Source organism: Myodes glareolus, chromosome 5 (assembly GCF_982192425.1).
Source record: "Myodes glareolus chromosome 5, mMyoGla1.1, whole genome shotgun sequence".
Lineage (NCBI taxonomy): Eukaryota > Metazoa > Chordata > Mammalia > Rodentia > Cricetidae > Myodes > Myodes glareolus.
Window position 1 is genome coordinate 41,145,688 of NC_142030.1, and position 22,964 is coordinate 41,168,651.

A 22,964-nucleotide genomic window follows, 5' to 3' on the forward strand; every position below is an offset into this window, starting at 1 on the left:
CACTTCCAAGAAACTGTTATCAGAGAACTAATGTACAGATTATCACTGAATTTTTCTATTTGAGAAATGGTGAGCCACGAACCCAGATACTAACCAATAGCCTGGAATGGAGTAGGTGTTGTATAAATACTTTTAAGTCACTTAAATTTTATCTGGGAAAGTTTAAAAATAAATAGTAATCCCTGGAAAATAAAGTTAAGGCAAAATGTTTTCAAAGTCTAGAATAGAGATAACATAAGAAAATCTATGTATTTAATCTATCCACTTAAATAAAATATATGCTTAGCTCCTTCTTTGTGCTGCAAAATGGGTTGTATCTGCCAGTAAAAGGTATTTCACCATAACAACTTCACGCACATTTTACACAGAAAGTGTGAGAGAGTGAAAACATCAGGGACCTCATAAATAATGGCATCTTCAATATTATCAGACTTGTTTTCCTCTAAACCCTTGGGAAATAAACAGGGATATTAAAGACTCTCATAATTTTATAGATAAGAAATGAAGGCTTAGAGGAGATGAAACTCAAATATGGGTTTCCTTGGTTTTCACTGTCCTCATTTTATTACTAAGTGTATAAGGTAGATTGACAGCAAGCTGGTGGACCCAGCTGAACACATTTCCAATAGGAGGCAGAGAGGACCACTTCTTGATTCATTGTAAATAAGAAGCTTTGAATCGTAATCACTCTTTCTTTATTTTTCCAAACACACCTGTGTGGTGCTTGAATGGGAATGTCCCCCACGGGCTCAGGCCTTTGAATACTTGTTCCCCAGTTGGTGGTGCTGTTCATGGAGATTATGGACCCATTCAAAGGTGGAGCATTTCTGAAGTGCAGCCTATTCTTGCTCCCTGGTTCACGTGTGTATATAAAAATGTGATGCCCCTGATTACTTCTCTTGCAGCCTTCCTATGCCATGTCCATCATGATGGACTCTACCTTTCTGGGGCCATAAGTGAAAACAATTGTTTATTCATGTTCTCTTTAATCATTGTGGTTTATCACAGTCACAATACACAGCCCCCTGATTTCAAATGCAATTAGTCTCAGTCATATTTAGTGATTTTTACATTTCTAATCAGTACTCAGATGAGGTCAATGATACTGGTGCCAGGAAGCACAGGGCAATGACCACTCCATTATCTATGCTACAGCTTTGCAGAACCTCCGTGACCCTGTGATAGCCAGAGTGGGTTGATGTACCCACACCAACAGGCGTAGGCCATGTACTTTATTAACCCCCGTTGAAAACTACTTTAACAAGTGAACTGGTCATATGTCACAAAGATACCTCCTGAGCATCACCTTCAAGATGTGTAAATAAAGTCTATGCAGCATCCCTACGGTCTCCACAGGAAAAAGAAGTGTGGCCTCAGTCAGCATCTGTCGGTCTGGCATTGCTGTTCATGTTCTTCCTCATTTCTAGTTTAGCCTTTAGTGCCCATATTTATTTTCCACGCTGATTAAAACTATGCCTGACTGAACAGTATGACCCTCAACGTCTGTATTGGCGGGTGAAGAATACATATAAAAATGATCCCTGCCTTTGAAAGGCAGAACATTCCAAAGATGTGTATTTAGCATAAATCAAAACAGAACTGAAGTTCTTCACGCACAGAATTCTGTGTTCAAGACTAATCAGAGAGATTATAGGAAAGAAAAGTGGGAGTTGTGTGGAATTAATTAATTATTTGGCAATCCAGCAACACGAAGGCCATAAGGAAAGCCTGTTATCTAGCCTTAGTCCCAATACATTCTTGAGTCATAATATTTTTCTGGACCTTTACATGCTCTTCTACAAATTAGAATGGCCACAGTGTCCACCTCACAGAACAGCTATCAAGCGATCCGCTCTGCAAAGACCAGGATTGGGTTGGGATAGTTTTCTTTTAGTCTCCTTTCCTCCAGCAGTGGTTCACTAGCAAATGCAAAGTAGAAAGTTCCCTGTAAATGTTCTATAAAATTCATTCATTAGGTCATTAAGGAAAACGAGTTTGAAAGCTAAGGGATAACAGATACAAGATATTAGAATGAGTCCTGGTTGTTAGTAAGACTCTCAATGACTGCTGCTCATTGCTACCATTTTCACTGAAGAATACTCGTATCACAGCATGAACTTCATGAACAAAGACAGGAAATTATATTAACACAGCTGTTTCTGTACTTGATATATGGTTCAAAAGATGACAGAATTACCTCTTCAAAAGAAAACTTGCTAGATAAATCAGGACTAACAACAAAAACCTTAATCTTCACTCCTACATTTAAAATTTATTTATACAACTTTTGTTACATAAATATTCTGGATTTTCAAATAATCTACTATGTTTGTCTTCCTGTTGCTGTTTGTCAACATTTCTTGTTCACATTGAGAGGGAACTCTTTCCCTCAGAGGCTCCTCCACTTTGGTCTTTGTGCTTTCCTGTTTGATTTGGAAGTAAAGGGAAGAGCCCATATGTACTCTCTGTGTACTTTTTGGTGACTTTGAAGATCTGTATAGTGTCAAGTGAGAGGTTTGCCTATCTGCTGCTTTTTCGTGTATATAGAACTCCTAAAGTCTAGTATAACTTGCAGAAAGAGCATGTGTTTATTTTAACAAAGTCAGTGATTTCTCAGGCAATTTTAACTGTGAAAAAGACAGAAGAAAGAATATAAAGTCCAGACAAGGATTTTTCATGTGAAAAAGTTCTATGTGGTCTTTAATGTGCTTTCTCTTCTTATCTGATACTATAGGCTCAAAAATCATGAGAAAAATTAAATTGTGCCTTTTAATGGGTAAATGCCAAAAGAAGTCCTTTATCACTTTGTGCAAAGAATTCCTGTTTATTTTCTAGCAAAAATGTAGAAAGTTGAGCTACCTAGAGTTGATAAAGGAAAGTTGAATTTTAGGTTCAGTGCTTTCTCCATGCCATAGAACTCATTATGAACCGCAGACAATAACTGAGTTTTCACTGAAAAATAAGCCATGGGGGGCCAATAACAAATCTGTGTTTATTCTAATGTACATGCTACTCATTTATTCCCCTCATTTTTATTATCTACTTATCAATAAAATCAGACTTGAATACTTTAATCATGAGATCCAAAATATCTTCTGTGAGAAAAGAAATATAGCGGAAAATTCCTAGCTGGGATTTTTTTTGTAACAAAAGACAGACTAACAAGAGAAACATAACAGAATTCTAATAATATATAGACAGATGATTCCCAATTTAAGATGGTTCTGCTTACTTATTGTTCAAAAGAAATAAATATTTATTAAAATTGTGGAATAAATAAATATTGGCTATGGATAAGCTGTATTTGCATTTTCTCACAATTCTTGACCTTAAAAAAGAACTGTAGTTTTAAGTAACCAGCATAATCAAGAGGGGAAATAACCAATATTTGGCAGTACGTTGTGTGGATGAACTATGGTGTTTGGTAAGCTAGGTATATTAAGAGCATTTTACTCGGTCTCCGGGCTCCTGGGAAGACCAGCTAGCCCTGTTGCCCTGCTGAGGAGTTCTTCCCAGAGAGGAGAGTGGGTGCTCACCTGGGCAGCCTGCCTGCCCAGGAAGAGAGCACAGCCCCCCCCCAGCTTCTGCAGCAGGGTCTTCGGTGTTCCAAGGGACCCCTCCCCTCCCCCCACTGCTGCGGGCCCTTTGTCTCCTGGCTCCTGGGAAGACCAGCTAGCCCTGTTGCCCTGCTGAGGAGTTCTTCCCAGAGAGGGCTGAGGAGCACTATCCAGAGAGTGCTGTGAAGTCCTACCCAGAGAGTGCTGAGGAGTTCTATCCAGAAAGTGCTGAGGAGTTTCATCCAGAGTGGGGGAGATGGGCAGGCGCCAATGCAAGAATTCCTCCAACAACCTGAAAGGCAACATGACATCGCCAGAATCCAGGGAGCTCGAAACTAGAAGAATTGAACACCCTACTCCAGAAGAAATAGAAGAAATCGACTCTAAGCACTTCTTTATGAAAATAATAGAGGAACTTAAACAGGAGGTGAAAATCTGCCGTAAAGAAATGGAAGATAAGTATAACAAAAAATTTGAGGAAATGAGTAAAGAAATGGAAGAGAAATATACCAAAAAGTTTGAAGAAATGAGTAAATCCGTAAATGAAATTCTGGGAAACCAAGAAAAAACAATCAAACAGGTAATAGAAACAGTTCAAGATTTGAAAACTGAAATGGAGTCAATGAAGAAATCACAAACCGAGGGCCGGCTGGCTATGGAAAATCTGGGTAAACGAACAGAGACTTCAGAAACAAGCTTAACCAATAGAATACAAGAGATAGAAGAAAGAATCTCAGACTCTGAGGACACCATAGAGAAATTAAACACTCTGACCAAAGAAAACAGCAAATCCAACAAATTCTCATCACAAAACATTCAGGAACTGTGGGACACAATAAAAAAACCAAATCTAAGAATAATAGGAGTAGAAGAAGGAGAAGAATTGCATTTCAAAGGTCCAGAAAATATACTCAACAAAATTATAGAAGAAAACTTTCCCATCCTAAAGAATGATATTCCTATGAAGGTTCAAGAAGCATACAGAACACCGAATAGACTGGATCAGAAAAAAACATCCCCTCGTCATATAATAATCAAAACACAAAGCATTCAGACTAAAGAAAGGATATTGAGAGCTGCAAAGGAAAAAGGTCAAGTAACTTATAAAGGTAAACCTATCAGACTTACACCAGACTTCTCGATGGAAACCATGAAAGCCAGAAGGTCCTGGATAGAGGTACTGCAGAAACTAAGAGACAATGGATGCAAGCCCAGACTACTTTACCCAGCCAAGCTATTGTTCACTATCAACGGAGAAAACAAAATATTCCAGGATAAAAACAAATTTAAACAATACGTAGCTACTAATCCAGCCTTACAGAGAATACTAGAAGGAAAATCACAACCCAAGGTATCCAACATTCCCAACACTGCCTACATTAACTCAGACATCTAGCGACCCTTCACAAGCACAACTCAAAGAAGGAAAACACATACACTCTACTACCCCAAAAAATGACCGGAGTCATCGATCACTGGTCATTAATATCACTTAATATCAATGGTCTCAACTCACCTATAAAGAGGCACAGACTTAGAGATTGGATACGAAAACAGGATCCAACATTCTGCTGTCTACAAGAAACACACCTCAACCACAAAGACAGACACCTACTCAGAGTAAAGGGTTGGGAAAAGTTTTTCCAAGCAAACGGACCTAAGAAACAAGCAGGCATGCCATTCTAATATCTAACAAAACTGACTTCAAACTAAAATCAATCAGAAGAGATGGAGATGGACATTTTATACTCATAACAGGAACAATTAATCAGGAGGAAGTCTCAATCCTGAATATCTATGCCCCTAATATAAAAGCACCCACTTATGTAAAAGAAAAACTTTTAGAACTCAAGGCAGTCATCAAACCACACACACTAATAGTAGGAGACTTCAACACTCCTCTCTCACCAATGGGCAGGTCAATCAGACAGAAACCTAACAGAGAAATAAGAGATTTATTGGAGGTACTGAATCAAATGGACTTAACAGACATCTATAGAACACTCCACCCAAATAGGAAAGAGTATACCTTCTTCTCTGCAGCTCATGGAACCTTCTCGAAAATTGACCACACACTTGGTAACAAAGCAAACTTCCACAGATACAAAAAAATATTAGTAACCACTTGTGTCTTGTCAGATCACCATGGATTAAAATTAGAATTCAACAACAATGGTACCCCCAGGAAGCCAACAAACTCATGGAAGTTGAACAGTCAACTACTAAATCACCCCTGGGTCAAGGAAGAAATAAAGAAAGAAATTAAAGTCTTCCTTGAATATAATGAAAACAAAGACACAATGTATTCAAACCTATGGGACACAATGAAAGCAGTGCTAAGAGGAAAGTTCATAGCACTAAGTGCCCACCTAAAGAAAACAGAGAAAGCACACATTGGAGACTTAACAACACACTTGAAAGATCTAGAAAAAAAAGAAGCTGATTTACCCAGGAGGAGTAGAAGACTGGAAATAATCAAACTGAGGGCTGAAATCAACAAAATAGAAACACAGAAAACAATTCAAAGAATCAATGAAGCAAAAAGCTGGTTCTTGGAGAAAATTAACCAGATTGAAAAACCCCTATCCAAACTAATCAAACGGCAGAGAGAGAACTTGCAAATTAATAGGATCAGAAATGAAAAGGGGGACATAACCACAGACACAGAGGAAATTCAGAGAATCATTAGATCTTACTACGAAAGTTTATATGCCACAAAGCTGGAAAATGTAGAAGAAATGGACATTTTTTTAGATAAGTACCATATACCAAAGTTGAACCAAGACCAGGTGAACAATCTAAATAGACCTGTTAGTCGTGAAGAACTAGAAGCTGTTATCAAAAATCTCCCTACCAAAAAAAGCCCAGGACCAGATGGGTTCAATGCAGAATTCTACCAGAACTTCCAGGAAGAGCTAATACCTATACTCCTTAAAGTATTCCACAATATAGAAAAAGAAAAGTCACTGCCAAACTCCTTTTATGAAGCTACAGTCACCCTAATACCAAAACCACACAAAGACACAACCAAGAAAGAGAATTACAGGCCAATCTCACTCATGAACATCGATGCAAAAATTCTCAATAAAATACTGGCAAACCGAATCCAAGAACACATTAGAAAAATCATCCATTATGATCAAGTAGGCTTCATCCCAGAGATGCAGGGATGGTTCAACATACGCAAATCTATCAATGTAATCCATCATATAAATAAACTGAAAGAAAAAAACCATATGATCATTTCATTGGATGCTGAAAAAGCGTTTGACAAAATTCAACACCCATTTATGATAAAGGTGTTGGAGAGACTGGGGATACAAGGATCATACCTAAATATAATAAAAGCAATATACAGCAAGCCGATAGCTAACATCAAATTGAATGGAGAGAAACTCAAAGCCTTTCCACTAAAATCAGGAACACGACAAGGCTGTCCACTCTCTCCATACCTCTTCAATATAGTGCTTGAAGTTCTAGCAATAGCAATAAGACAACATAAGGGGATCAAGGGGATTCGAATTGGAAAGGATGAAGTTAAACTTTCGTTATCTGCTGACGATATGATAGTGTACATAAGCGACCCCAAAAACTCTACCAAAGAACTCCTACAGTTGATAAACACCTTTAGTAACGTGGCAGGATACAAGATCAACTCCAAAAAATCGGTTGCCCTCCTATACACAAAGGATAAAGAAATGGAGAGGGAAATCAGAGAAACATCACCTTTCACGATAGCCACAAACACCATAAAATATCTTGGGGTTACTCTAACCAAGGATGTGAAAGACCTATTTGACAAGAACTTTAAGCCTTTGAAAAGAGAAATTGAGGAGGATACCAGAAAATGGAAAGACCTCCCCTGCTCTTGGATTGGGAGAATCAACATAGTAAAAATGGCAATTCTACCAAAAGCAATCTACAGATTCAATGCAATCCCCATCAAAATCCCATCAAACTTCTTCACAGACCTTGAGAGAACAATAATCAAGTTTATATGGAAAAACAAAAAACCCAGGATAGCCAAAACAATCTTATACAATAAAGGAACTTCTGGAGGCATTACTATCCCTGACTTCAAACTCTATTACAGAGCTACAGTATTGAAAACAGCTTGGTATTGGCATAAGAACAGAGAAGTCGACCTATGGAATCGAATAGAAGACCCAGATACTAACCCTCAAACCTATGAACACCTAATTTTTGACAAGGGAGCTAAAGGTATACAATGGAAGAAGGAAAGCATCTATAACAAATGGTGCTGGCATAACTGGATGTCAACCTGTAGAAGAATGAAAATAGATCCATATCTATCACCATGCACAAAACTCAAGTCCAAATGGATTAAAGACATCAACATCAATCTGTCCACTTTGAACCTGATAGAAGAGAAAGTGGGAAGTAGTCTACAAGATATAGGCACAGGAGGCCACTTCCTAAGTAGGACCCCAGTAGCACAGACAATAAGAGAAACAATGAATAAATGGGACCTGCTGAAACTGAGAAGCTTCTGTAAAGCAAAGGACACTGTCAGTAAGACAAAAAGGCTGCCTTCTGACTGGGAGAAGATCTTCACCAACCCCTCATCAGACAAAGGTCTGATCTCCAGAATATACAAAGAACTCAAGAAACTAGACACTAAAACTCTAATTAACCCAATTAAAAAATGGGGTAATGATCTGAACAGAGAATTCACAACAGATGAACTTCGAATGGCCAGAAGACACTTAAGGTCATGCTCAACCTCCTTAGAGATCAGGGAAATGCAAATCAAAACCACTTTGAGATACCATCTTATACCTGTCAGAATAGCTAAAGTTAAAAACACCAATGATAGCCTATGCTGGAGAGGATGTGGAATGAGGGGAACACTCATCCATTGTTGGTGGGAATGCAAACTTGTGCAGCCACTGTGGAAATCAGTGTGGCGGTTTCTCAGGAAACTGGGAGTCAACCTCCCCCAGGACCCAGCAATTCCTCTCTTGGGAATATACCCTAGAGATTCCCGAACATACTACAAAAGCGTTTGTTCAACTATGTTCATAGCAGCACTTTTTGTAATAGCCAGAACCTGGAAACAGCCTAGGTGCCCCTCAATAGAAGAATGGTTAAAAAAGGTGTGGAACATATACACATTAGAGTTTTACTCAGTGGTAAAAAATAATGACATCTTGAATTTTGCATGCAAATGGATGGACATAGAAAACGCTTTACTGAGTGAGGTAAGCCAGACCCAAAAAGAGGAACACGGTATGTATTCACTCATAAGTGGATTCTAACCATAATTAAAGGTCTTTGAGCCTATTATTCGTGATCCTAGAGAAGCTAAATAAGAAGACGAACCTGATGAAGATTATTTAGCTATCCGCCAGGAGGTAGGAGATAGTCAAGAGTCCCAGGTAACCTTGGGTGCATGGGGGGGGTGGGAGGGTTGTTGGAAGGGGAGAGGGTTAGAGAGAAGGGAGTAGGGGAGGAATGGAGAAAGCTCGGTTGACCGGGATGGGGGGAAGGGAGGAAGGATGAATATGGGATCAGGGAAGAATATATTTCAACTAAGGGAGTCATTTTAGAGTTTACAGGAAACTTGATTATATATGGGATCCCAGGTCCAAGGAGAGATCCCCAGATTGTTCTCTGGACAGAGGAGGGGGTGCCTGAACCGGCCTTGGCCCGTGACCATACTGATGAATATTATGCTTATCACCATAGATTCTTCATCTGGCGTTGGATGCGATACAGACGGAGGTCCGCGTTGGAGCACCAGACTGAGCCCCCCAAGATCCAAATGAGGAGCAGAAGGAGGAAGAAAATGACGAAGGACTGCGAGGGATACTATCACCCACTGATACAAGGGGTCGGATCTAATGAGAGTTTACCAAGGCCAGTTGGACTGTGACTGAACGAGCACGTGATCCAACCAGATTCTCTGAATGTGGCCGGATTCTCTGAATGTGGCTGGCCTGGAGTCTTTCTGAGAAGCCATTGACAATGACACTGGGACTGGTTTCCTCTGCATATACTGGATTTTTGGGATCCAGTCTGTTTGGATGCTCACCTTCCTGGACCTGGAGGGAGGGGGGAGGAACTTGGACTTCCCACAGGGCAGGAGACCCTGACTGCCCTTGGGGACAAAGAGGGAGGAGGAGAGGGAGTGGGGGGAGTGGGAGGGCGTTGGGAGGAGGGGCGTAAATGGAAACTTTTTATAATTTAATAAAATTACTAAAAAAAAAAAAAGAGCATTTTACTCTCTGTTCCGAGAGAGTATAGCTAAGTATAGAGACTGTAACTGACAGAGTAAGTCAAGGACAGCCCCTATCTCCCATATATATAAAAAAGGGCAGAGATGAGTTTATTGTCATCTCTCAATTTCTTAGACTTAAACCTTAGATTTTTAAAGCATCAATATTAGTTTTCTATTATCATTACAGATGCTTATGATCATCAGCTGTTGGGAGGGTTCTTTTTGCCTCACAATTTTGGCAGTTTTGATCCATTTAAAGCCAGGTCAGTTAAGAACTGTAAGGAAGAAGAGGCAGAAGCAGGGGAAGAGGAGGGGGAGAGGAAGGAATGGAACCGCTCTCTCCTTCACGTCTACACACCTAAACCTAAAGGCATTCCACTGGGAATCATCTCTTAAGGCTCTATCCTTCCACAATAGTGCCAGGCTAGGGACTCAGTCTTTCACATACAGGTTCTGGGGACATTCCAGATCCAGAGTACTGCCTTCCTTCGCTGAAACAAAAAGGGGTGTGTATAAAAACTCATTTAATAATTGAGTGAAAACAAGGTCTCTTGTGACGGTTTCATTCTGGTGCCCACTAGACTGAAGATTCAACTCTGTGGATTTACTCTTCATTCCCTTCTACGGGCAGAGAGGGAGACACCCTTACAAACGGGGACTTATTTTCTTGGTGCGAATTTATCATTGTTTTGAGCATAACTTTTGAGTTCTTTTCTTATACCCTCAATCACACAGAATATAATCTTTATGCCGATGAGGCTTACTTGTGAGTTTTGTATTCTAGTCTCTACCAACTATATCTTGGGGTGGCAAAGACGGAAAGATGACTCCACAGCAGTTGTCATTATACACTCTCCTTTCATCAGACTGCATTCCAAAGTTAGACACTGCCTTTAAAGTGACTTGTACTGACTAAAATGCTCAGGGATCCAAACTGATGTGAACTCTGAGGCAAACTCTCTGCAACAACAACTGGTGAAAATCAACTCTAACAACAACCTGAGAAAAACCCTCCTTTAAAAAGGCCTTGAATCTTTATTCTTCTTTCCATTCTTTCCTTTCTTTCTTCTGCCTATTCATTTGTTCAAGAAAAATTAATTCTAGTGCTGGAGACACAGCTCAGTTGTTCGTAAGGCTTACTGACCTTGGAGAGGATAACACTTTAATTCTCAACACCCACATTGGTTAGCTAACCAGTACATGTAACTCCAGCTCAAGAGGATCTGAGGCCTCCTTCTGGACCTTTGGAGTCACCCATACATACACGCTAGCACACATAAATTGTAAAACAATTCTTTTATAAACAAAAAAATTAGTTAAATACAGTCTAAAATATTATATGGGTTTCTCATTATTCATGACTCAGCTTCAGAAAACTCAAAACAATGAAGATAGAGGTAAACCTCCCAAGCCAGGGGAAATAATTCCCAAAGCAAAGAGATTCTCACATCCTGAACAACTGCTGATGAAATACAAGAACAATAACAATATTAGATACTAAAAATCATCTCAAATTGTAAATGGGGGCAAAAAAAGTAAACATATTTCAGATGAAGTAAGGACAGTTTATACATGTAGGTGGGATTAGGGGCCCAAGGGCAAGTTAACACAAGTTTGCTTATGCAAAACTCCAATTTTAAATAAATGTATCTAATAACATTGTTTACAGAAGAAAAAAACTGGGAGCCACCCATTACGGCCACCAAAATAAATCACTTAAATAATTATATTATTCCAAAAATGTAATAGCAAAGATTATATTTAAATTAGAATATAGAAATGCTTTTGTTGCACTGAGTATCTTCTTAATTTGTGATTTGGTGAAAACTATGAACTTAATATTTCTACATTTCATAGGCTGTTTTACATTTTAACAGTATGTGTTAAATATACTGTTATATACTTATATGTATACACAAATATATATATATATACTTATATATACATGCATACTTTGTTTCCTTAAGCTAAAACCAGAACATAAAAATACAAACATTCTATATTTAATACTATATCTATTCTAAGCTTCTATATGCATATATATATATTGTTTAGCATTAAACTAAAACCTTAATATCAGAATATGAACAACATTGTTTCAATGTGGTATAATTATCAATGACTTTGTTTTATTTTTTCATTTACCTTGTGTTTGGTAAGTTTTGTATGATACAGATGCATCTCTTTTCTAAGAAAAATATTGTTTTCAATGCATATAAATAAATCTTCTTTTCTTCTGCAAAAGAACGTGAAAGGGTCTTTTGAAAGTTCTAAATTCTATAAATATGTTATCGATGCCCATCACAATCCCAGGCTATTTTATTTTATATTTGAAAAATGTCCTATAAGCATGATACCTTATCCTCAGTAAGCATTAAAAATGCAATATCATCTGTGTCTTGTTCTAGAGACAATCTTGGCCAAGAACTAAATGAACATGTCACAGCATCACAGAAAATATGTTTCCTCTTGAGTACAGAAGTAGATTTCTTATAACAGTCCAAGAGCAAATTTGCATGATGCTGAATATTCCATATAATTTTATCTTTCTACTCTACCTGAGGCTCAAACACAAGTGAGTCTTTAGCTTAAAGCTTTATACATTTACTGACCAAGTGTTCAATGCCCAATAAGCAAAGAAACCAAAGATGTCATGTCTTTGGAAAAATTTTGTTGTGAATCCCTATGACAGTACAAATGCAGATAATGCCACTGCCATTGGGCTGGTACATAAAGAATCCATAGGAATGAGAGGAAACAATTTGCCTTCTGATTGGATGTCCAGAAGGGAATGCCATGGAGTTATTTTTGCAAGTGTCAATCATTGTCATGCCCCTTCACTAGTTACGTTTCTTTTGAAAAAGAGTGATATTTTGAACATGGTACTTGGAGAGACTGATGTCAATACCACTAATCACAAAGAGCTAGCTTCTGAGTATGTCCATTCATGAGAAGCCACCACACCACCCTTGCATTATTCTGGGAGTACTTTCTGAAGACAATCATTTTATTCTTCAAGAAATTTAAGCCAAACTATATCTTGGCTGAATTCATTTTAGTATCAGATTCTGAAGTAGGAATGACCCCTAAATTCATACTCTTAAGTACAGTCATCAAGACGCAACACACCTGGACAACATTGGAAGACTTAGGAATAAAGATCGCTCTGACCTTCCTTGGCTTTGCCAACGCAGTAATAGCTCTTTTCTCACATTTCATTTTCTACACTAAGAATTCGATTTGTCTGAAACATATTCAATTGTTTTTAATTCTTTTACTAAAACATCTTATCCAAGAACAATGAAACTCATATCACATAGGAAGTAACTGGCAGTCAACTCCCCTACCCATGACCTAAAAAGAACATTGTCCCCAGCCTGTGTGAGCTGTACTTTCTCTTTCATCAAAATCACTTGTGCTTGTTCTAAATTGCCTATGGCATTCATTTTTGTCTCTCTATCAAGAAGGGAATATAGGTTGGTGAATCTCACCAGATTATTGAATATTTACCTTCCTGCTTTCTCCTGATTCACACAAACTAATTTTTTAAATGTTTTTCTTGAAATACATTGCTGGTTTATTTTAAACTGAAAGACTTGAGATTTCAGAGAGTGAGGGTTTAACTCATCTATACAATCACATCTCAGCATCTTCAGGGATGAGAAGAAGCAACTGATCTCTTCAAGACTGACATCCCTGTGTTTTATAATAGTCTACAAACTTCCAAGGACTTCAAAAAGTGGAAGGTTAACTCTTCCTAAAGTTCTTGAAATTTAAGGGCTAGAGAAATAGCTCAGTGGTAGAGGCTTGCTTAATAGATACAAGGCTCTGGATTTTTATTCCCAGCAAAACTGTCTTCAAAGTTATATGTTATTTATGTCTAAGAAAGTCTTTTATTCTGTATTTATTCACACATTAAGCAATGTTTTTTCTATTTTAAACCTACTGTTGTAGATTTAATCTACCAAGCTGAGCTGAAGCTATGCAATCCACCTTCTTGCTTATTTGTTAGGTTCTGCAAGTAGAACTCAATAATAGAGGAGACTAGGCTGGGGCTGGCAGAGAGAGTGAAGCATCTGCTCCCAATTTGCCTCCTTCCTGGCACTAGCACAAATGATATTAAAATGAGCAGCATTTCTTTACTCTAACTGCAGCACAGGGGCAGGGCTCAACTCTGCAATTTTTTCATCAGCTGCAAAACAAGGCTAATGTCTGCCGAGCCTTGTAGAAACCAGCACATGCTGGCAGAGCTCCTGCAGAGTCCGCATTTCAGCCCTCTGGGGCTTTGCCTGTACTTTACTATTTAGAGAATTCTTTCTTTTGCTCTGCCAGCCCTGTGAATGAAGTTGTTTCCTACAATTTCTAGCTTAAAAGTTGGTCATTTTTTTTTTTATCATTTTGGTTTCCTACCAACCACTTTTCTATTCACAAAGATTATTTTTAGTTGACCTGACTTAAGTCAGTATCCCTGAATCCTCTCAACATGGCCCACCTGTGAACTTCCTGCAGAGCCCAGTTTTAGCAGTTCTGTCAAGTTTAATAGAATCCTTATTTGCTGTGTCTAAGTATCTAATCTAAACCCTTCCTCACCTAGGGTTGGGATATGTTATTCCCTACATGTCCCTCGAGCTGCCTTCAGCCAGAATAATACTGGGTTAGGTCAGTTCTGTCAGAACTCCCAGAGTCTATGTTTTCTCTTAGTAATAATAGTGTATCCATCATTTGCTTCTTGACTACAAACTCTCGATTGTTGCAATTTTATTTGTGCATTTTCATAATGGAATCACACTTCTTTTACAATAGATTGCATTTGTTTATTCTTAATAAAATTTCACATCAACACTCTAACTTCTTATTTATTCATTCATTCATTCATTTATTCCCTGGCAATGCTTCAGCAAGCATGGACAGTCCGTTTATGGCGGTTTTGCAATTGTTCCTATCCTGGGCAGTCCTAGATGCTTGCTTGTGTTATTATTATACCCAAGGTTCAACAGTCTTCCTTTAAGCTCTCTATCCAGCATTTTTTGGGCCTTCTTCTTCGCCTTATCCTGTGCACTCCTCCAAGCAGTGCTATCTTCGGGTATCTGCTGTCAGTCATTCTCATAACATCAGTCAAAGATGTGTGAGAACTAAATGATTAGTTTAAACAATCATAGGAATGTTGCAGGGGTGCATCCTCTCACCACTACTCTTTAATATGTTCCTGGAATTAAAAATAACAAGAACCCTGAAGGATAAGGAGATAGACATGCAGATAAATGGTGTGCGAATCAATAACTTGTGTTTCACCGATGATACAGCACTACTTGCTGAAAGTCTAAATGACCTGCAGGCCATGGAAAATAGAGTGGTCTCCACTGACCCTGGCCTCTGAAAGGTCCCACCACCTCACAGAACCATTACACTGAGCCTTTGGAGTTCAAACCAAATCTAAACCAGGATCCTCCTGAGACATGCCATCTCAAAGACATTCAGTCTCTGTTCTGAGGACCATTTTATTGTCCAGGTTTTGGAGTTGTAAATAAGACAGCTCAAGAAAAGTGTCTCATAAACTTGTAAATTTTTTGTTGTTGTATATATCTTGCTGATCAAACCTTTCATAGTGTCTGGAATGCAGACCTTGCTATCCCTAACCACGTCTTGATGTCTGAATAGTTTCTTCCTTTGAATGGAGATTTCCTGCCAGATAGACAAAGTTGACTGTTTGCTTGAGATTCTGATTCTTTTGTTTGCTTGTTTGTATGTTTTCTAAGACAAGCCAAGGTTTTCACTGACTTCCACCACTCTTATGGTGAAGATAAATATGAGTTTTGTTTATATTTCATTTCAATTCAAAACAATATCATCTCACAATGATAGTCCAGGATTTAGGTCCTTCGATCTCATTGTTTTAAGCTTCTGAGTCCTTAGAGAAATTCCGTAGCCACTTTATGGCTGATTTCTTTCACAACAGCATAAAGATTTTAGCACTTACTAGGAAAATTGTCTCTAGAGTTAAGGAAGTAAACAAAGGTGAAATTCAAAGATCTGTGTAGTGACCACTCTGAAAACTTACTTGCTTTCATGTCTCAATGTTCTGTGAATCCAACAAGTAATTACAATAATTCAGTTATGTATGCAGAGACTGCTCGCTCATTTCCCAGCTGTTCAAACTGGAATAATCACACAGAAACTTTATTAATTATATATAACATAATATTAATAAACTATATTAATAGTTTATCAATATGTAATAAAATTAATTACATATTACATTAATACACTATATTAATTACATATTTGGCCTCTTAGCTCAGGTTTCTTATTAACTAGCTCTTACATCTTAAATTAACCTATTTCTATTAATCTGTGTATCACCATGAGTCTGTGGCTTACCAGTAAAGTTTCTGGAGCATCTGTCTCCTTCAGCATCTACATGGTGGCATAACACTGACTCCACCTACTCTGTCTCTATATCTCTGTTTGGATTTCCTACCTGCCTTTATTCTGCCCTGACATAGGTCCAAAGAAGATTCTTTATTAACCAATGGTATTCACAGCACACAGAGAGGAATCCCACTTCGCACGTATCTTCCATGTCTTTTCAAATATTTTCTCCATGCATTGTATATTTATTTCATTTCTTTTCTCTAACTTGAGGGGATTTCTTACTTCATCACAATTTTTTCTTACTTGCTTTTTTTTTCATGGTCTGATATGTATTTTATTGTCTATTTTCCTCTTCATGCAAACCTTGGAATCAAAATACTTCACTTTTCATTCTCTGCAATCTTTTATCTCACTTTCATTTTTTGTGATTGTTTCTCTAATCTCTTTAACATGTATGAATTGGACTTTCCCATTTTCTCCTTTTATGTTAAGAATCTGTTTCAAATAAGTCCCATCTTTCTTCTTTGAATTAAACCAAGCTTTACAAATATTGAACTATTCTTCTCTCTGGTTTCAAAAGGAGAAACTGGGGGAAATTTGATCAACTGAGATCATCTACCAAACATCTTGTCTTTTAGAGACTTGGAGAGAATTTCTTTTAGAGACTGAAACTTCCTAGAATTTTCAGTTATTAGGAAACAAAAGCAAGTTGGTTACGAATTTTACTTTTCTTTACTAGAATTTTAATTAACTCTTCCAGATTATTGGTATTTTTAGCTTACTCCAAAATCATCAAGTCAAGTGAGGCAATATTCCATGCTTTAACTAGTTAGTAGCTTCAGAGACAGAGATAGATGATGCAATTTTTACTTAGCATAATATATTCATCACAACTATTAAACTGAATACATTTCTTCCAAAAATATGTCACATGGTCCTCTTCCTCCTAACAGATATTTCTATCACAGACAGTGCCTTATATCTATTGCCTGTCTCCTACCCCCACACACACAAATTAGAATTTTTGATATTTGGAGGTGTCAATAAATATTTAATCTGTTTTTCTGTCCTTTTCTATATATGTTTTTCTGGCATATGTTTTGGAAGAAAATTCTACAAAATTAATTTCTGGCATAGATTCCAAGGCTGACATTTTTTATAATTTCAAGGGGATTTACACAAGCTGGATGATAAATTAATTATAAAATTACCATATTGAGCCATTAATCCTCTCTATAGTTAATTTTTTCTTGAGTTTGAACAGTCTTGAATTTTACTTTCTATTTAATATAAATATGGCTTCAATGATATGAAACATAATTCAGTCCACACTCCTCTCTATACTGATAGAGACTAAAGAGACAATAATTCTTACATTTGTGTGTGTGTGTGTGTATAGCTCTTCCATTACTTTTGTACTCCTAATATGTTGTATTCAGTTCTGCAGGAAATAGCCTGGAAAGAAGATTACATGCAAGCATTTCACTGCAGAAGTTTTGAATACTGTAAAGGCAGAAAGAATTATTTTACTGCAGAAAGAATCATGAAGGTTTGCGTCTTTTAGTCTGCTTTAAATAAATTGACAATGTGAAGATTGATGTGAGATAAACAAAAAAAGTACTCTCTTACATCAGGATGAGGTAAGGAGAGACTACAGTGGTATATTATTTGTGTTTTAATAAATAAAGTCTGTCTGAAGATCAGAGTGCTAAGCAGCCACACAGGCCTCAGAAACCTTTAATCACAGCAGCCACACTAGTTTGCCATAGAGACTGGGCAGTGGTGGTGCATGTCTTTAATCCCAGTACTAGAGAGGAATAAAAGAGAGGAGAAAACAGGAGCTCAGAGTGTCAGTCTGAGGATTGATGGAGGCAGGATCGTCCACTTTGGTTTCAGGTAGAGGTAAGTGGCTAGCTGCTTTCTGATCTTCAGTTTGAACCCCAATATCTGTCTCTGGTTTTTTTATTCGTGCTTCAAGTGAGTTCTATAATTCAGTGAGATTCAGATGGATGTTCCTTTCTTCACATGGGAAAGAAAAATAAAGGTTATAGGAAACTTACAGAAAGACAAATGGTTTCTAGGGAAATGTGTTGCCCTGAAAACTAGACAGTGCTGAGACAAAATTTGAACTCTGGGTATTCTTTTGATTTCACTCCTCCTAATACAAATTTAAACTTTCTTGGTAGCAAAATTTCAGAAAGATAATTAGAAGGCAATTTTGCTTATTTTGAATATACTTGGTCTTTAAACAGTTAAGGGAATTTGGAGAAGGCCTTTACCTGTTCACAGGGAGAGAAGGTAAGAAGCAGCTCTGCAGACCTTCCAGTTTCCTGTAAGTAAGTGTCCACTAGCCCAAAGGTCATAGTTTGGGGCATTGTTTTCTGAGTTTCAACAAGATCCACTCTGCTGCCGAAAATCCTTTTGTATACTGTGAAGATTTTTTTTGCCTCATTGGTTTACTAAAGATCCAGCTGGCCAATAGCAAGGCAGAAAGTAGTTAGGCAGGAGAGAGAAAGTGGGAAAGAAGGAGGGTAGAATTGCTAGTCAGACACAGAGGAAGCAGGCGATGAACTTGCTGTGCTGAAAAACGTTACTGCCATGTGGTAGAGCATAGATAAAACATATGGGTTAATTTAAGCTGTAGGAGCTAGTTAATAATGAGCCTAAGCTATCAGTCAAATATTAATAATTAATAAGTGTCTGTATGGCTACTTGCAGAGTTGGCGGTCCCAATGAAAATCTGTACCTACTCCATTCCTGTGACTCATTGAAAGAGACAATTAGTTTAGCGATAAATGATACATATCTGTAAGTAGAAAAGCAATTCAGAGAGTTTAAGAAATGCCATAGGAAACTCTAGTCTGTAATTTCCTTAAGTTGTCTAAAATTGAGATGGGTCTATTCATATTCTCATAGAGCTGTCACTTAAAATATGAAACAGCAAGTACTTGACCCACTGAGTCAACTCTCCAGCACTGTGGTTTTATATTTTAAGGCAAAGTCTTGCTATTTTGCCCAAGTTTGAAGTCTCCTCATCCCACACCTTCCTTAGTCTCTTTAGTAGTTAGATCACAGATATGTGCCACCTTGTAGCCCCAAGTTCATTTCATATAAAATGCATAAATCAAGAAAAGATGGGTAACTACATTATTAAAACAATGCAAATATTGCTGTGATGAGATACCCTGCTAAGAAGCAAGTTGTAGAAATAGAGTTCATTCTAGCATAAAGTTCCAGAAGGGATGCAATCTACCTTGATGCAGGAAAAATGAATAAGAGCATGAGGCTGGCCTGCAATCAGTTGGGAAGGAGAGTGATGTCATTTCATCCACACACAGGAAGCAGAGAGAGAGCAAGAAGTGGGGCTAACTTGTAGTGATATACTTCCTACAGCAAAGTGCCACCTCATAAAGATTCCATAACCTTCCCACACAGCACCACTAACTAGGGACCACAGGTTCACATACATGAGGTCTTGGGGAAGACATCTCATTATAACCACATTTTATCTCTGGCCTCCCATAGGCTCATGGTCATTCCATCGTGATAAATACACGTAGTCCAACTTTAGTTAAAAATGTTTCTATAGAGACCAAACCAGCCATCAGAATTCCAGGTAGGCTGCCCACCCATGGACCTTATCCCAGGCCCAAACTGGAGCAGAAATTCACTACTCTACTAGAGATTATTCCAGCTTCCAGAAATCCAGGCCAAATTGACCAGAAAATGAAAGAGGAAACACATACCAAGGAACAAAACACGCATTCAACAAAGACAAACTCAGAAATTAGTCCATAGACCTATAATCACCCCAAACCCATATGCCTAGAGGCCAGCACAAGAACACAATCGAAATAGTAAAGGCAGTGTTTCACCATGAGAGCCTAGCTATCTTAGTATAACAAGCCCTGAATATTCCCACACAGTTGAAACACAAGACAAAGACCACAAAACCAGCTTTACAAAGATAATTGAAGTTCTTAAACAGGAAATGAGTAAGTCACTTGAAGAAATCAAGTAAGCCAGACATGGTGGAGCATGCCTTTAATTGCAGCATGTGGAAAGTAGAGGCAGGTGAACCTCTGTGACTTGAAGGTCAGTCTGGTCTGGTCTACAAAGGGAGTTCCAGGACAGTCAGGACACACAGAGAAACCCTATCTCTAAAGACCGAAAATAAATACATAAATAAATAAATAAAAACACCAAAAAAAGACAAACAAAATATTAGGAGAAATAGGAAAAAGTCCCTTAATTAGCAAAACCAGAAATAAAAAGGGGGCAATACAATAAACCCAAATCCAAAGACTCATTAGATCATACTTCAAAACCTGTACTTCATGAAATTGAAAGAACTAAAAGAAATATACAATTTCCTGATAGATACTACTTACCAAAGTTAAATCAAGATCAGATTAACAATTTAAATAAACCTATAACCCTTAAAGAAATGGAACTGTCATTAAAAGTCTCCTGACCAAAAAGAGACCAGAAACAGCACAGAATTCTACCAGACTTTTAAAGACCTAATGCCAACACTCTTCAGATTATTCCACAAAACAGAAAAAGAAGGAACATTGTCAAATTTATTTTATGAGGTTACAGTGACCCTAAACCCAAACCACATAAAGATTCAACAAAGAAAGAGAATTACAGACCAAACTGGTCTCATGAATATTGATGCAAAAGTGCAAAATAAACTGCTGGCAAACAGAATCCAAGAAAATGTAAAAAGATCTTGATTAAGTAGGTTGTAAGTTTTATCCCAGTGATGCAGAGTTGGTTCAACATATGAAAAACCATCAATGTAATCCACCATATAAGCAAATTGAAAGAATAAAAAAACATGTGATCATCTCCGTAGATGATAAAAAAATAAACCTTGGACAAAATTCAACAACCCTTTAAGATAAAAGTCTTGGAGAGATCAGGTTAAGTGGGACATTGCTAATCATAATAAAGGCAGTGTACAGCAACCTATATCCAACATCAAATTAATAAAAAGAAGCTCAAAGCAATTCAACTAAAATTAGGAACAATAATACAAGGCTGTCCACTCTCTCCATATCTATTCACTATAGTACTTGTAGTTCTAGATAGAGCAATAAGTTAACTGAAGAAGATCAAGGGGATATAAATTCAAAAAGAAGAAGCCAATGTATTGCTATTTGTTGATGATATGATAGTATACATAAATGACCCCCAAAATTCTAGCAGGGAACTCCCACAATTCATGTAAACCTTCAGTAACGGGACTGGATACAAGATTAACAACAACAACAAAAAGTCAGTAACCCTCCTAAATGCAATTTACAAAGGGGCTGAGAAAGAAATTAAGGAAACAACACCTTTCACAATAGCCACAAACAATATCTTGGGAAAACTCTCATCAAGCAAGTGAAGAAGTTACATGATAAAAAAGCATTAAGTTTTTGAAGAAAAAAAATGAAGATATCAGAAGATGGTAAGAACTCCTGTGCTCATGAATAGCTAGGGTAAACATGGTAAAAAATGGTCACCACTATAATTGGCCATCAAAAACAATCTACAGATTCAACCAAAGCCACATCAAAATTACAAGACAATTTACAGAACCCGAGAGGACAATACTAAACATCATATAAAAGATCAAAAACCCAGTTCAGGCACCCTTTCCTTTGCTGCCCAAGGAAAAAGCTGGGGACATCTCCTTGGACCGGGAAACCCCTCTAGAGTCAAGTCTCTTGCCAACCCTAAAATGGCTTCCTTAATTAAGATATCTACTTCCCTGCTCCCATATCCACCCTTCCTCCATCCTAACCATCCCATTCCCCCAGGCTCTCCCAAATCCTCCCATTCTCCCTTCTCCCTCCCCATCTCCCCTTACACCCACCCCACACCCACCCCCGTGCACCCCACCACTTTTGCCTGGCAATCTTGTCTACTTCCAATATCCAGGAGGATAACTATATGTTTTTCTTTGGGTTCACCTTCTTATTTAGCTTCTCTAGGATCACAAATTATAGGTCAATGTCCTTTATTTATGGGTAGAATCCACTTATGAATGAGTACATATCATATTCATCTTTTTGGGTCTGGGTTATCTCACTCAGTAGAGTGTTTTCTATTTCCATCCATTTGCATGCAAAATTCAATATGTCATTGCTTTTTACTGCTGAGTAAAACTCTAAAGTGTATATGTTCCACAACTTCTTATTCCATTCTTCTATTGAGAGGCACCTGGGTTGTTTCCAGGTTCTGGTATTACAAATAGTGCAGCTATGAACATAATTGAACAAATGCTTTTGTAGTATGATTGGGCATCTCTTGGGTATATTCCCAAGATTGGAATTGCTGGGTCCTGAGGTAGGTTGACTCCAGTTTCCTAAGAAACTGCCACACTGATTTCCAAAGTGGTTGCACAAGTTTGCATTCCCAGCAACAATGGATGAGTGTTCCCCTCATTCCACATCCTCTCCAGCATAGGCTATCATTGGTGTTTTTGATTTTAGCTATTCTAACAGGTGATCCAGCAATGGATGGAGATAGAGACAGAGACTCACATTGGAGCACTGAACTGTGCTCCCAAGGTCCAAATGAGGAGCATAAGGAGGGAGAACGTGAGCAAGGAAGTCAGGACCACGAGGGGTGTATCCACCCACTGAGATGGTGGGACTGATCTAATGGGAGCTCACCAAGGCCAGATGGACTGGGACTGATGGAACATGTGATCAAACCAGACTCTCTGAATGTGGCTGTCAATGAGGACTGACTGAGAAACCAAGGACAATGGCACTGGGTTTTAATTCTACTGCATG